The following is a 5,045-nucleotide window of genomic DNA, read 5'->3' as shown; positions in this document are numbered from 1 at the left end:
GGAATGCAAAAACTACGTACTTTAAAGTTATATTATTTATATTATTACTTTAAATATATTTAAAACGTCATTACAAACATAAAATAGAATTCTGCATAAACTTTTTTATATTACTGAAGTTTTCAAATAAACATGTATAAACATTTCTTAAAATATATTTATATTTTCTTCGACATTTGTATAGATAATTATTTATTATCAATAACATTTTGTAATTAAATTCTTCAAGATATATCTGAAATAAGTCCTCGCGTAATTGAAACATCGTCTGTATGCCAGTGAAACGTGACGCAATGTTAATAGATGATATATAATTTAGCGACTAATATCATTGTAAAGGATAACCGCGCTCAAGACAGTAATTGTGCTTGCTCTGTCTGATTAAGTATAATTATAATCCAGAAAGAAATGTCTCTAGGTCACTATGCTACGACGATCAATTCCTATTTAAACCGCATTTCGCATCGTGTAGGTATATTTTTAAGATATGAAATTTTTAATAAATTTATTTTTGTATATTATCAATAAACTAATAAATAAAGTAATATTTTATATTTATTTACTTAAATTAGCGCTTAAATTAATGAAATAATTATCACTGTTCCTATATTTATTTTAAATTTTTTAATTTCAATTAATAATATCGAAATAGTATAATTAATGTGATAAATGTATATCTAACGATCATAGATTTCATGTTTAACAATCATATAAATAAAATCAAAAGAACAATTAATATTAAAAAAAAATGTTTTAACAAGTCACTTAACAAAGTATATCAGATTATGCAGAAAATGTTTTACTCGCTCGTTTATCATCAGTCATCCGTGAGAAAAGAGTTCAGCCAGGCGGCACATAATAAAAAGTTATTAATTTTAATTACAAATGTAAAGAATCAATGAAATCATATCTAATCGCAATTTATATTAAGTTAATTACACTAATAAATTAGATATAACATGGAGATCATGATTAATAAATGTGTGTAAATACATACAGTTAGACTATCCATGAATCTAATCTATCTCTACAAGAGAGTTTCACGATGCATTTGTAGATATCGGAAAAAAGATTCGCTTTATTAGTTTGTACGATCGCCTCATTTTTTATTCTTCATGCTGAAAATTTTTTCTATCATTGCTATTGTCGCCTACATATATTGTTTCATAGATTAATTAGATTAATTAAATGCAAAACAAATAATCTTTATGTACACACACAATTATAATTATTTAAACTGTTTTTATAAAATTCTCTCTCATAATTATATTATAATAGTATACTTAATAGTATTATACATAATTTCAGATATAACAATAGCGATTTATGATTGAATAAAATTTATAAATCATCGCATAAATAAAAAAGATAAGTAATTTTTTAAATAGCATTATCAACACATTGGATGGAAAAACCATCTTTTGTGATTTAATCGGCGAGAATTATTGTCAAATCTATTAGCACTTTATTATCGCCAACCTCATCATTGCAATCACAACGGTATACACTTCGAAAGCAACAAGAAGAGGAAAAAAAATATCGCGGCTTTCCTATACACTCCATCTTTTACCAAGAGTAGACGCCCTTCCGTATTGGATTAATGGGCGGAGCGAAGAACGTCCTTTGCTGCCAAAGTGACAATGTTTGCGCGATCAGTCGAAAAACTATAATCTGCCAAAATTTGAATCGGAATGCACTACATTTTAATGATCAATCTAGACGAATCAAAGGAAGATCGTATCTTAATAAAGGTCACATATTGCAATCTATAAAGAAAGATTTAATACAAATTTCGAAATCTTAATACATATTTTTTTGAATAGTATTAAGTAAATATTTACTTACCACAGTAAGTAAGTATTCATCCAATATGAAATAAAAGTTAAATTAAATTAATGGTTCATGTATGAAATAAATATGTTTACATTTAGTAAATATTTATTTAGAACTATTCAGACAAATATTTATTAAAATTTAGTATCGTTTTTTCATTAGAAAGTAATGACTAATTACATATTTTGAATAATAAAAGCCATATGCATCGTGCAAAGCTTGTAATACTTAAAATAAGTAATTAATTACTATTTAATAGTAATAAATTGGCCAGTAATAAGTTGAATTTCTACAAGGGTTAAACATTGAAAATTTTCTATGAAAATAATTGATACGCATAGTAGTTATTAAAAATTTATCAATCTCAAGTTTAGTATGTTGTGGATACTTACATGTTTATAAGTATTTACATATCATTTACGCTCGTATGCACATATTTTTGGTGAGCGATAGATATTTGAGTTTAAAGTAGAAAGAGAGATACAAACTGATTGAAAAATAAAAGGATCAAGAGATGAATAAAAGTAAACAGTATATTTACATGTGTTTTGATAAATGTAAAATAAACTAGTAAAAGTTAAAATTTATTTCTTATTTAGTATTAATTTAAAAAAGAGATTCATAAATTGATATGTTAGCACTGATGATTATCCTTCACAATAAATAAAAAAGGCAAATACAACAATATAGGTTTCATGAAATCAGAAATCTGAAGAATCGACAAATTTTTTTAGAAATGAAAGAAAAAATATTTCTCTCGAGAAAAATAATTTTAAGTGATAGTACAAAATAAGCTATTGCAGCGGATGTAAAAATAAAGTAGCACAATGAAAAATAGAATATGAAGTCAGTTGGCCTCATATTACTGAAAATCTCATTGACCTTGATTTTTTATTCCTTCAGGATCTATTGATTTTGCCTCGTTGAAGCTAAGATACTTAAACATCTATTACTAAAAGCAAAATTAGAAAAATAATTATGATGTAAATTTGAACCGATAAGAATAAATGTAATAATTAAATAAGAGAGAAATCCTATATTCATTCGAAAATAAAATCTTAGCGTTTGAATATTTCTGTGTGAATTTATACACATATTTATTCCTGAATTTATATACGTATCATATCTGAGGAATTTAAAAGATTATTTTTGAAAAATTTGGCAAGAGAGAGAGAGAGAGAGAGAGAGAGAGAGAGAGAGACAATTGGACGGACAGATCAATACTAAAACTATAAAGTAGTTTGTCACGGTGCACTTACTTAATAAATGCAAATGCAATTTTTTCTATTGCTTCTATAGATGCAATCATGAACAAAATTTTTGAAAAAATAGAAACTAATAGACTCTTTGTGCTCGTATTTAAGACTGTCAGTTTTAGAAAAGTACCACGAACATACGCTCATCTATATTCAACTAAACAATCGAAAAGTCAAGTACTCAACAATTGGGATGTCACTCATCTCTCACCTCCTGTCACAGTGAGTCTGATAGCGCGATTTAGTCAGTGAATCAAGCAAGTTAAAAAGAATAAACAGACGCAATTCTGCGACGCGTAATTCGCGTCTGATGTCTCTAGTCTTCCTCGAGTATATCTCCGACGATATCAGTTAGACCTAATACGCGCGCGACGAACGAACAGACTTCCCCAGATATACAAAACACCTTCACGTTGTCGGTCGCCTCGAGGGCGTCCGGGTGTACATAGGCGTGGTTATTCCCCAGGCAACTCCCATTTCGACACCATAATGGCCTCCGCAAAGCCAATCGCCGTTGCGGATTTCATTTACGATTGGTGGGGAGTAGGATGACGTGCCAATAGTGAACGTGGCTGCCGCTCGTTGTAGGCGCGGCCTTAAGTAGCGCCACCGCGGCGACTTTCAGAAACGGTGAACCGGGCTCCGGGGAGAGGCTCCGGCTTCATTATGTATCATTATACCGGTCCGCGCCGCGCGGTGTGCACTGCAGTTACTGGAACCAGGCGCGCGTGTGTGCTTTTCTCTCTTCTTCTACGCCCTGGTCTCTCGTCGTCGTCGTCGTCTTCTTCTTCCCTTACCTTACCTTCTTCTTCGTCCAGCCGGTACGGAACCTGCGTACACGTCGTGCCGTGCACGATACGTCTCGTCGGTGTCGAGTAATCGTGGCACGACGCGTGTAAAAACCATATCGTCGCCGAGGAAGTGCGCGAGCGCGCGCTCGGTGTCGCGTTTCTATACGGCGGTGCAATTAAATTGCGCGACGAACGCGAGTGCTGGGATACATACGACTGCGATAGATTTTCGGCACCGAAGCCGCGGTATACGAAGCCGGATCGAAGAGGATCGCAAAATCTCATCCTCGTGCTCGCCATCCATCGCGCGAATGATCGCGCGGACCTTGACGCGGTGACGCTTCGTGACGTTCATTCGGCGGAGAGTCGAGACTGTGATTGAAAAGTGTGAGATCGAGTGAGACGTTTGTAATTCGTTTCCGACTGGTGTAAACGTTTGTAATTCGTGAGTGAAAAAAACGGATATGCCGACGGTCTGGTCACGCCGTCGCGGCGCGTCTCTGTTTGAAAGCCGAGCGGCGACGAGCTGACGCACGGCAGCAGCCGAACAATAACATCGACACGGCGGACTCTTTGGTCCGACACAGTGTTTCCGCGAGGACTACGCGTGTGAAGTGGACTACGGTGTGACAAGTGGTGTCCGAACTGACAAACAAAAAGCGCATCCGAAACGTGAGACAGCCCGACGGATAGTAGATACGGATACGTGCAACGGAGTTGCCGCCTTGAAACAGCCAAAAGTGTGAATCCCGCAGTGCGAGAAACAACAAAGGAGAAGTCCGTGATAGTGCAAACCTGAGGAAAGTGTCGAGCGATCGCTCAAGTCCTCACACACTCTCGCTTCTTCAGCTTCGCACGCAGTGCTCTCAATTCTAGAAACCTAGCTGGAATCCGTAAACGCCCAACCCCCCCGCGCGACGGGTTGAGAGAGATTAACTCTCGCGACCGGATGACGAGCTTCCGCCCTCGTTCCGACCGCACTCGGTCGGCATAATTCGTACGGGGCACACGCGCGCGCGGTGTGTGCTCGTCCGTATAGAGAAGTCCCAAAATTCGGGCCCCGTACGGAGGAGGGCACGCGACGGTCGCGGCGGCGACGACGTCGTCGGCGAGTTCGACGGCGGCGAGGACCGTGGGCTGTGGCGGCGGCGGCGGCGGCGGCGGC

The sequence above is a fragment of the Trachymyrmex septentrionalis genome, unplaced genomic scaffold, assembly GCF_001594115.1.
Source record: "Trachymyrmex septentrionalis isolate Tsep2-gDNA-1 unplaced genomic scaffold, Tsep1.0 scaffold40, whole genome shotgun sequence".
NCBI classification, from domain to species: Eukaryota; Metazoa; Arthropoda; class Insecta; order Hymenoptera; family Formicidae; genus Trachymyrmex; species Trachymyrmex septentrionalis.
Note: the sequence above shows the minus strand (reverse complement) of the source record.